The sequence below is a fragment of the Nannobrachium achirus genome (genome assembly GCF_963921795.1).
Source record: "Nannobrachium achirus genome assembly, chromosome: 24".
Taxonomy (NCBI): domain Eukaryota; kingdom Metazoa; phylum Chordata; class Actinopteri; order Myctophiformes; family Myctophidae; genus Nannobrachium; species Nannobrachium achirus.
This window is the reverse complement of record NC_137831.1, coordinates 39750849-39763306: the sequence shown is the minus strand read 5'-3', so window position 1 is coordinate 39763306 and position 12458 is coordinate 39750849.

Sequence of the window (12458 nt, the reverse complement as noted above, 5' to 3'; positions counted from 1 at the left end):
TAGCCGCCCGTGGGCTACCTATTGGGGAACCCTGGCATATAGAGTGGAGCTTTGGTTGTCCAACACAAGCCACCATAGTCTCATAAATCATGTTTTGGGGTGAGCATTCGGCACAGCTGTCAATCAAAGTGACTATACTGGCCAATCACAGGGCATCTTTTCCGGGACCTGGTAAAACACTTAAAAGCATAACATCTGTTTAGCCGAGTATGATGGCTTTTGTGGGACAACGATGGCATGGATGTGTTTGTAATGACAACACATTCATGAAAAATAAAAACACTTTTGACCGCAACAAATAGAGTAAAAGCGATATAGGCTCCACTCTATGCTATGAGAGCTGCTGGGTTCTGCTGGGGAAACTGGACAACAGGGGCATTTCTGCCTAATAGACCCCATGGACAGTAATTCTGGATCAACATAAGTAGGAAAACGAGCCTAGAAGTGATTTAGGGCGGAGTTGTCCTTTTAAGTGAAGCTGTCTACGGATGGCGTTTTGTCTTTGGTCCTCTCTTCCCATACATTCCATGCTCTTCGAGACAGTTTGGGGGGAAAAAGTGATGCTCAACACCCCCATACCCTCTCCGTCGGTATAGCTTTATTGCTCTTGTTTCCTATGGAGACTCTGTCTAGTGAATGCTATTGACTTTCAGCATCTCCAATAATACAGGCACGATGTTCCTGGCTTGTTTTCAGACCTAGTAGTATAGCCGCATCACCAGTTTGTTTTGGTCTGCTTAGGGTGCTGTAGGACATCGGAATCTAAAATTAATCAATCATACTTGTGTGTGCATGACTAACTAAGCCGCTATGTCACAACTGACCCTAGCTCTGGTCCATAGTGTTAGTAGAGTTTTCCCTAACGCTATGTTCCTCTACCTCCGTATTCCTTGGCAAAACCGGAAAACCCAGCCGTCTGGTCCGAGAATAACAAAAACTGTTTCGTCCCTCACCAAACCAAAGGTATCAGTCAGTGGACAGTTGAAAGCTTACTCTACTTAGTGGACGCAGTCTGGACCCCCCACCACACGCTTAAAATACATTTCTAGGGTGAAATGAATAATAATCCACCTGATGGAGACACCTGGTTGAAGACTGTTTTTACGAAACAGCACTTCCAACGTCGCAGAGCTGAATAACACCCAACAAGACTTGACTACGTCCACTAGGTAGAGTAAGCTTTCAACTGTCCACTGATACCTTTGGTTTGGTGAGGGGCGAAACAGTTTTTGTTATTTTCGGACCAGACGGCGGGGTTTTCCGTTTTTGCCAAGGAATACGGAGGTAGAGGAACAACATATCGTTAGGGAGAACTCCACTAACGCTATGGACCAGAGCTAAACTGACCCCACCAACCCCAAAGCTCCCTTTATGGCAAAAGACAAAGTGGTCTGGTTTATATAACAAACTCACTTTTATCTGTTTTCTCTTGTGGGGGGTAGGGAGGGGGGTGTTGGGATCCTGTTCATTTACAGTATTTGTTCAAGATTGTTACACAAACTTTATCCTGTTGAAAAGAAATGGCACTACTGTAAACATGGATACCTGCATAATATTATCTCAGCTGAAGCGCAGTATGTTTCTCATCTCAGTCTTTCAATATCAGTACTGTAGACACATTATAGTCAGGGAATTCTAATAAAAACCTGAAAATAAATTCCTTACCAAACAATTTCTTCACCAATGTGTTAAAGGTGTCTAGTAACATATCTAACAAAGATTGAAATTCAACATCCCTAGCAAAATGTTTGACAGCTAGGGTAATTCTGGGTCTCATTCACTTACTATACACTGTACTATAAGGGGAAAAGATCGCTCCCAAAAATCTGCTTTAAGTGGGGTGTGAGGGGTCTAACTAGGTGTTTTTAATTATTCTGAATCCATTGCAAGCATTTGTTTTGCACGAAAAACATTCTTTGGTCCAAACATTGACCCCATACACCTTGTGAAAAGGGATGACTTTTTTGGGTCTGTTTTTAACCCAAAGAATGTTTTTTGTGCAAAACAAATGCTTGCAATGGATTCAGAATAATTAAAAACACCTAGTTAGACCCCTCACACCCCACTTAAAGCAGATTTTTTTGGAGTGATTCTTTTCCCTTATAGTACAGTGTATAGTAAGTGAATGAGACCCAGAATTACCCTAGCTGTCAAACATTTTGCTAGGGATGTTGAATTTCAATCTTTGTTAGATATGTTACAAGACACCATTACAAACGCATTGGTGAAGAAATTGTTTGGTAAGGAATTTATTCCCAGATTTGACAGTTATTCTGCTAATTTTCCCTGACTAATTAGTGCAGATTCATCGGTTTATGTCCAGCAAGAGCGTCCGTTTTTTCATCGTTTCTGCTGTCTTGGACAGTTTAAACAAACCCACATATATATGTTTCACATTTCTATTTAAAAATATATATAAAAAAGAAAAAATGGCCAAAGAATATATAGTTTGAAAATGTATTTTGGATGCTGGAAATATATTTTCACAATGTATTTTAGATAACGCTTTGGTCATTTGTTTTTGTAGACGCGGACCATCGACATCTTTTCCTTCATGAGATTTTCCATTCTATTTTAGATCAATGGATTTTAGCTGATACCTATTGGAGCTGATTAAGGCCAAGAAAAAACGCAATGTTCTTACCTATTTTCTGCTAAAGTAAAAAGTGTGTGCAATATTTTTTCTACTGTAAGATCAGCCTACCTACGATACTGCACATCTGACCGCTCTTGCCAAAGACCATTACAAATACAAGGACTGTGCAATGCATAGACAAGGGTCGGACAATGTGTGTTTTTTTTTTACCCTCTTGTTTCTTTGTCTGTCAAATAGATGCCTTTTTTTTATTCTATATAAGTATAAATATGAAAATAAAATGCATTTTTATCTAATAACTGCTCTTGTACATAATGTTCCGAAAACTTTTAAATAAAACATTACTTGTAAGAAGTGCACTTGTGATTCTCATTTTTTATTTATTCAATGCAGCCGCTCACAAGCAGGTTAGTCCATGTACCGGTAAGTGAAGGCAATATTGATTTTATTTATTTCATTGTTTCATAATTTATTCGTTTTATTTTATTTATTTATCATTTTAATACTGTATTGTGAAGTTACATGTATTTTCTACTGCTAGCACTGTAGCACTGTGTCACCTAACTCCACATCACCGAGTATGACAGACACACCTGCACAGCTGATGGAGCATGTCTGGGTGGGAGGAGATGGTTGTAACATCAAGGTGACATTTCTGATGAGAGTGAGACATTTGTCTTTTGAACGTGGCTAGGTGTGCTTTATCGTGGATTGAGCACGGCTGGTGAACCTATATCAAAATTACGATGGCCGGAACTACCCTTTGTTTGATGACACATACCGTAATAGACCAAAATTCCACGATACTAGCTTGTGCAGGATTTGGTTGGAACCTGCTTCCTTCCATTAAAGGAATTATATGTAACATTAAGACTATTAAAAAATATATATGTATATCAGAGGTCGCGCTAGGATTTTTAACAGCCGGTCACCGTGACCGGCATGATTAAAATTTATCGGACATCTGATAAAAATACCGGACATAATAATTGTAATGCATGGATGACAAGCAGGTGCAAAAACATAGCCAAAAACAACAGTTTAAGTCCTGTTGTATAGTTGGGACTGAACGAATTGAATGTAAAGGAGTAGTAGGCTGTACAAAAAACATACAGCTTCATCTTGCATAAGGGAATTAATTTATATTGGACTATTCTCGCGCAGGCTCAGGCTGTGTGTTTGCACGCATACTGCAATAACTGCATGGTTTCATAACAAGTTGTTTCTGTTGCATCGAGGCTAACACATGTACAGAATAATGAGAAATAGTCTGAAAGTGAGGTCTGCGCAAATGTTTCATAGGTTGATAGATTCATCTGTCCAGAAATTAATCAATTATAGACTACTCACTGCTATGGTCGAGTGGTCACGATGTCCATGCATCTCTATGCAACTTTGGGAAGGTTGTAAAGGCTTTGGTGGTGATCTCGTACAGTTTCCATAACATCTCCTCATAAAGAACGTCAATCGAGTGTATAAAGTTTGTTTTATATGGGTTGTTAGTTGTCCTGCGTGTCTTCCATAATTCCCGTGGGTGCACGTTGCAAGATGACACTGAAATGGACTGCTGTCTTCTCTCTCCCCCCAGCGCCCCGTTCGCAAATTAATGTAGGCTAAACAGTTCTGATAATACAACTTATTTTGACTGTCCATTCATGTATAACTTAAACTGCGCGGGGTATTCCAAACCAATGCAGCTCACAGACTTTAGCGACATCATAACAAACCGACAACTAGGGCCAACCCAGCAACAACTATCATTTCCTGTCTTACCTTCACAATAAAGTGTCTGCCGCGTATCTCCCAATGCAGCTTATTTCACATAGGTTATTATTAACAGGAAAAAGTGTAGCTTAACCCGTGTGTTTTTGTGCAACCAAACTAACGTGCATGTGAGAGTGATGAGGGAGAGAGAGAGAGAGAGAGAGAGAGACATTGAGAAAGAGAGAGAGAGAGAGGGATTTGCGGTGATATTAATGAACTGCCGTGTCATTTTCAATCGGTCATTATGTCCGATGAGGTTTATATTTTCCGGTCTTTGTCATTAAAAATCGGTCAAATCCGGCAATTCCCGGTCTAACGCAATCTCTGATGTATATACATTTTTAGCAGTCATTTCCCTTCATCAGTAATTATATAAGTATATTATAGTGCTGGGGTGTTTCCTTGCAGAAAGACATCCCCTGGCTGTATTTCTGTTCTGTTCCACTCTTTATGTTGACATTAAATGTCAACAGAAACAGTGGAGGGACGTTTTTGTCAGGGGGAGCTCAGCCAGAGCTCTTAATTGCTCCCTTTGAACTTCAAAGGGGTTGTGCACTAAGGTAATTGATTGGGCCATAAAAGTGTCAGGTCCTCGTTAGTGATCTCTCTAATCAATGAAAGCATCAAAGACAACTACCTGTTTGATGCCTTTCATAGAGGGGAGGGAGAGGGGGGAATGTTTTTTGTGTACACACAAGCGTGCATATTTTTCCTTTAAGGTTTTGGGGGATTTTGCTGCATAGATGAGAACAAGAGAGGCTTCTCTTTGTTGAGCTTGGGGAAGGGTCCTCACAGTCAAACCTGAGACAAACCGATAAGCCCTCACTCTCTTGATGCAGTCAATAACTCTCTTATCTATGAAACTACAGCTACAGCACAAACACTCAACCGTCACTCAAGTGGCATACAGCTAGAGCTAGCCCTGCTTCAGCATAGTTACAAAGAAAATGAGTCAGAATTCCGAAATGTGCCAACTAGTACCCTGTTTTGTCTGGATTAAAATGAAGACGAAGAACTAAAGGAGTAGATGAATGGGAATTGCCTGTTTTGTGACTGGTATGTACAGTGCATCTACATTTTCTTTTTGTAATTTAATGGTGTGGCCCCTTTAAAGCAAGATCAAATTAACAGCATTTGCCAAAACAATTATCAAGGTTTGTAAAGGGACATTGTCATAAATCCTCGTACAACAAATAGACAAAATTGCAGATTTACATGTTGCATCACGATGTCACAATATCATAGGGATGCCAAAATGTGTGTGTTTAGCAAAATGAATGACCAGGGGGGCCGGGGTTGATCAAAGCAGAGGCATGGATTTCCCGACCCCCCGTTTTCACAATGTCACACGTTTAAGGCCAGACACTGAGGTTGACCTTTGAGAAGCAGTCGGTTAGCTGTTGTGACTTTATCTGCTCATTGACACTGTAGTCTATCTCTCTCAGGTGTTTCCCTGTAAGACAAGACAAGACCCTGTCACACATTAGTAACCAGAGTCATAAAGTAATCACACACATGCACGCATGCACGCGCGCACACGCGCACACGCGCACACGCACACACTATGGCGGCTTTTCCGTGCCTCTTCAGCGCAGCGACGCACGGGTGCAGCATGGCTTTTTGTTTACATATGCGTGCGTGCATGCATGCGTTAGTTCTGCTCCAGTGGCACTCGTGGTGCACACGATTGCTCTGCGATGGTACGCGTCCCGTGTCCTGTAACGATGCCATGCAGCCACGGAGGTACGCGTGACGCGTCTTGTAAAAAAAAATAAAAATAAAAAATGTCTGTAAATGTACAGTGATTCTTATGGTTTCATTGTAGCCTATTCATTTTAAGCTCTAACTCATTCATGAACACAAGGGTCCATTTGGTTTCATCTTATGTTCTAAATAAAATAAAGGTTAACGTCAGTCTTGCCTGACTTTCATGAGGGCAGAGGTATAGGCCTACTTTTTCTTTTTTTTTTTTTTTTTCGGTGATATGCACGGCAGCACGTCATTACTTTCTTACTGACAGTGGATTTCAACCAGTGGTCCGGGGCCCCCCAGTGGTTCTTGAGGGGGTGCCAGGTGTCTAATGGCTATTCAATCAATCCTCTACAAGTCTCCATGATTCATGAACATCTCTCTCTCTCTCTCTCTCTCTCTCTCTCTCTCTCTCTCTCTCTCTCTCTCCCCACCCCCTCTCTCTATGTCTGTCTGTCTGTCTGTCTGTCTGTATATATATATAAAGATATTGGCGAAGCATACGTTGTGCCATTGACCGTTAAAATGTTTAATTGGCCGGTAATTATAAAGTCCACCGGCACCGGACACTGTGACCGGCTGGGAAAATGTCTCCCTTATATAGGCTATTTTATCATGTGGCACCCTTTGGGCTATTTTATCAGATTTAAGCCTATTATTCTTATTATTATTTGGTTAAAGTAGTAGGCTACAACCATTAAAACAAATCATAATTTTTGTATCATGATCTGTCAGCGTGGTTTAAATCCCGAAGGGTGAGCGTGCTGCGGGCTGCTTCTTCTGTGCTGTGTGCTGTTAAAAATCAGCCTATTCGTCGTACGATGGTGACGCGCGTTGAAAATATCAGAGCTACAAGCTCACGCAATTCACCACGCTATGAGCTTGTATATCTGCTATAGATACGCAACACGGCCATACGGCGAGCTGCCTGCAGCTCTAGCGCTTGTCCCAAATCAGCGCTGTCTTGTTCGCTGACCCTGGAGTCGGGGTTTACCAGTGGCGTCAGTTCAGCAAAAGCTAAGGTATGGCAACATGACTGGTGTCTTGCACGCGCGCCCTCGCGTGCGTGCAAGACACCAGTCATGTTGCCATACCTTAGCAACAGACATGATGAAAAGTACATTTTATTATTTCCCACTGTAGCCTGCAAGGTATGGCAGCTGCCATAGCTTGCCATACCCAATTGACGCCTCTGGGGTTTACTGTTATACAGAACCGTGCGGATTCCGTGGTAATCTGAACCAAACCAGACCAGTTGACGATTATAAAAAAGGGACCCGAACTCAGTGGAACCACGTGGATATTATAGCCTACAAGACTTTCTGATACAGAAATTGATGTGGTGGTGACTCGTTGAATTAAGGCAACTGAGAAAAGTCAGCCTTCCTTGCGCCATCATAACATTAATAAAACAAAACAAAGGTTGTATATTTGCATATTAAGGTTTAATGTAAGACCAAATCATAGGCCTACGTAAACCAAATGGAACCGTACGGGTCCATTTGGCGAGGCTGTTTTTTCCCCCCAGCCCAGCTGTAGCCTGTAATTATCGCCTAATTTTTCTCTGTCCTGCGATGGTGTTTGCGTGCAGAGAATCATCAATCATATCTGATCATTTGAGTTATAAATGTCCATAACGTTGTACACTCTGTCTCTTCTCTTTCTCTCTTCTCTCTCTCTCTCTCTCTCTCTCTCTCTCTCTCTCTCTCTCTCTCTCTCTCTCTCTCAACCACTACTCGCTCGGTACAGATCAGAGTTGGTAAAAAAAAAAGAAAAAAAAAAAGAAAACGAACGAAACGACTGACTGACTGACGGCCGAGCAAGTTGGGGAGAGAGGGAGATGGGGGAGAGAGATTTGTCAAATCATTTTGATCATAGCTCTCTCTCTCTCTCTCTCTCTCTCATGATATGTATACATTGTATAGGCCTATAAGTGATGTTCTGTCATGACAAACAGCCTTCTTTTTTTCCAATAGGCTACTCTCCAATACTTCTGCACATTTGGAATCAGTTTTACCCAGTCCCAGAACTCAAGCAAATTAAATCGTACAAAGTCCCTTTATAGCTGATCAGTCATCGAAAACAAAAGCTCTCAACGCATCACAGACTGTCACACAATGTCAAATTGGTTGGTTCTATTTTGTCAGCCACCCGTGCCTGCCCATTATGCGCAGTTGCGCACGTAGGCCTATACTGTCTCCAAAAACGGTCTGGCTATGTTTATGGGCATATAGGCCTATAATATATATATATAGCCTACTTGAAATGTAAAGCATATTTTCTAAACCTGCTGTCGTGGGTGCACGTTGCCTTTCCGAAATCTCGCTATTCCGACCATTGAATTCCATTCTTCGAAATGGCGGTGTGTCCAAATGTTATATAAGACCCGCCATTCCGAAAGGAAACAGCACCGCCTTTTCGAACATTGACTTTATTGTTCGAAATGGCGGTGTTATTTATTTTTCTATAGCACCCCTCCATTCCGAATAGCCTATAACTCTCTCTCTCTCTCTCTCTACGCGCACGCACTGTGCGTCGGGCATCGCTGCCAAAGTGCACCAAAAAATGAGAGAAAAAGAAAAAATAATCATGATCATCATAATAACTCATATTTTCGCTGCCTAAAAATAATCACTGCATGCATGCATGCATGCAAGCAAGCATGCGTGATGCCAGATCAATGGTTGTGATGCCTGCTCTGTTTAATTAATTTGATATGTGGGTGGTGCATAGAAAAAGTGCGCAGTCGGGCACAAAATGGATTGCAGCGGCGGCCTCTCTCTCTCTCTCTCTCTCTCTCTCTCTCTCTCTCTCTATCTCTCTCTCTCTCTCTCTCTCTCTCTCTCTCTCTCTCTCTCTCTCTCTCTCTCTCTCTCTGAAACGCAGCTTACTTCTCGTTCATGTGTAATTTGGGGCTCTTGGACAGCTCTCCAAAAACCCATCAACATTCAGAAGGCCTTTTCTGATCTATAATTCTCAATGAATGTCTGTTATACTCATTTCTAATTCTCTCCCACCGTCCCCGTCCCCTGTGACCCAACACACAATGTGCGCACATCTACCACATAACGGTATTCGAAACTAAGTTATGATGCCAGACAGAATTTACAGTTAAACGCACACCTTTTAAAACATCCAACAGCAGCTTTCATCCCAGAGCTGTAGTTGCGCTCAACACGCACAGCTGTGAGACGGGACACTTTACTTATGCTTTTTATACATTGTATTATCTAACTTATTGTTTTGTCTACACACTAAATTAGAAGCCAAATTAAACAAAGCCCAGGCTTAAAATGTGATCTTTCACAGCTGAACTTGTATATTTATGTCAAAGTAGACATGAGATTTACTCCACGGCAAAAAAAAGCAAATAAAACAATGGAATTATGAATGATTATTAACATAAAAATGTAAGTATAACAACGGTATAGGCCTACTCATGCACAATGTCCCAATTCAAGTTTTCAAATGTATAGGTCTACAAATCAACAGTGCACCCCAGCAAAATTGCAGCGCTTCTCTCGGTCGGAAACGGGCGATCAAAAAATAAAACCAGCGGTGATAAACCCTGCAATAAACCAGACAGATCATATAGAGCTTATACTTAGTTTAGCAAGATATGCATGTATATTCAACGTCTCTCTCTATCTCTCCTCTCTCCCTGTCTCTCCTCTCGCCCTCCCTCTCTGTTCTATCACTCTCTCCTCGCAGCCCGCTCCGCGCGTAACCTCGCATCACCAGGCTTTCGCCGCGCGTAAAACGTCTCCATTTGCCACGATTTGGCCTGCAATATTCTATTTTAGGCATAGCCTATAGGATACATACAATATTTCTCCTCACTCCAGTGGCACTTTCCTTTTATCTGACTCTCTGAGCAACTCCTCACAAAATAAACTATGCACGATCTGGGGAGTTCCACATTTTCGTGGTAGCGTGCAGGAGAACGAATTGGAGACGTTTTAGTGCCTGTCAAATTGGTTGTACGTGATTAGTGGAGCGCCCTCTTGTAATTGTGGACATCCTTGACGTTTAGGAAGTAGTTATAGGCCTAGTTGTCATGAAGTTCAGGCAGTTCCCTTTTTCAGCTGTTAGACTGTAGTCTAATTAGCAGATGTCATCTCTTGTCGAATCCCCACACCAAAAACTCCACTCATACCTACAAACCTCCAGACATCACCACTTTGATCCTTAATTGGTGGACCATATTCGTTTGATGTCACAGCAGGAGCTAATGACCGGCGCAATTCACACATCTATTGTTTGTTTTTCCTTGAAAGCAAATAATGACCGCGCTAATTGATCCATTGGTAACTGGGAGCTATACCAGTGGTTCTCAACCTGTGGGTTGGGACCTAAATTATTTTGTCCCCAGATGATTAACTTAATATGCGCCATTTTAACAGTAAACAAACCAACAAAGTCTACGTCTATAGAGCAGTATCTGCACATTTCTAACATGACAAATTAAACATTGGCCAAATTGTCAAATATTAGAGGCCCATTTCTGTCTCATATACGTAAGTGCAACCACTTTTAACACGCTGTCTGTGATGAGGGGCTGCCTGCGGTGCTGAACTGACTGACTTCACGTTCTCGTGTGCAATGGGAAAATTATCAATCTGTCTGTCTGTCTGTCTGTCTGTCTGTCTGTCTGTCTGTCTGTCAGACAGACAGACAGACAGACAGACAGACAGACAGACAGACAGACAGACAGACAGACAGACAGACAGATAAATGAATTAATAGGCCTACTGTCATTGCATTTCCATTTTTCAATAATAAACCGAATAGCGCAAGTAGGCCTATAGGGTCAACGAGTCAAGTCAACCCAATTTAATAGCGCAGCAGTCCCACAGCTGGTCTGAATGGACTCTGACCAGCTCTGCGCTTCTCAAAGTTACATTAGATAATTTAAACCATTGTGGCACATTCTCAGACAACTAATGATAGCCTAGTCTATTCTGCATTCTGGTTGTCGTCACCCCAAATAACGGATTACTTCTTCATGGACCTTCAAAATGCATCACATCACATCACATCACATCACATCACATCACAGCGGCAGGCCGGCAGCGACAGTAGGTAAAGGGTTATTCACAATTCACAGTCTTTATTCAGTTTATTGGATGACTTTTCAGACAGTAATGAATAATGATAATGAATGCAGGAGCAGCACAGCCAGCCTGCAGGTGCACTTACTGCGGGCGACCACCGTGCACCCAAATCGATTATCACAACAACCATTGATCAGGCATCACGCAATATTTTGGCATGCATTCCGTGTTTATTTTTAGGCGGAGCAAATACCGGTAGGCCTACATATTAGTTATTAGGCTCTGAATCTATGATGATGATCGGCTTGGCCTTTTCTTCTTCTTTTTTTATTTTTTGGTGCCCTTTGGCAATGTGTTCCCAGACGCACAGGACGCACAGTGCGTCATGCATATTATACGTCCATATAATTAATAGGCCTATATGGCATTCATATTATTCACTTTATTATCGATATGTTGCAATTATAGGTCAATATAATTAATATAGGATATAATGCAGCAGCACTCTTTATGTGCAAAGCCCTAGTGTTGACGGGGGTTCCGGCCGTTCTGGCTCACCTTAAGGTGGAATAATCTGCTCAAATTCAAAATTTCGGAATGGCGAGGTCCCGACTGCAATTTCGAAACCCCACCTTTCCGAAAATTAAAATTCGAAAAGGGGGGGTTTCGAAAACGGGGGGTTTCGAAAACGGGGTGTTTCGAAATGGGGGGGTTTCGGAATGGAGAACCGACCCCGTGTATAAAATATTAGAATGAATAGCCTTAATCAGTCAAGCAACGAAACATTCCCATTCCCTGGTTAAATTAAAGTATATAAATAGGCTAAACAAATAAAATAAACAGCATTTGTTATTTTAGTCCGTAACACAGCACTTTTCTTTGTATGAATCAACACTTATTCGTTCAGTTTAATAGTCCCAAAAATCCAGCGCTGGGCGCAAGGCCGCGCCGGGAGGCCGCACCGCCGCAGGGCGCTTGCTCCGGCGAATAATCCAATCAGACAGCAAGCAGCTGAAATTAAATAAAATACATTTATAAATAAATGATAAGATCACAAGAGACCAAGATGACTACATTCTACGTTGGCCATTGGGTATATATTGCCAACAGTTAAAGGCTAGGCTGTAGGCCTACTCACCGATTTTATAAATTGAGCAGCGCCAGGCCGCTGCTCAGAGCTGAAGTTAACAACTAAACAAAACAAACAAATAACGAAATAAAGGTCTAAACACAACATAACTGAACAGAACTAAACAAATAATAAATAAAGCAATTTAACTGACAACTTAACCAGA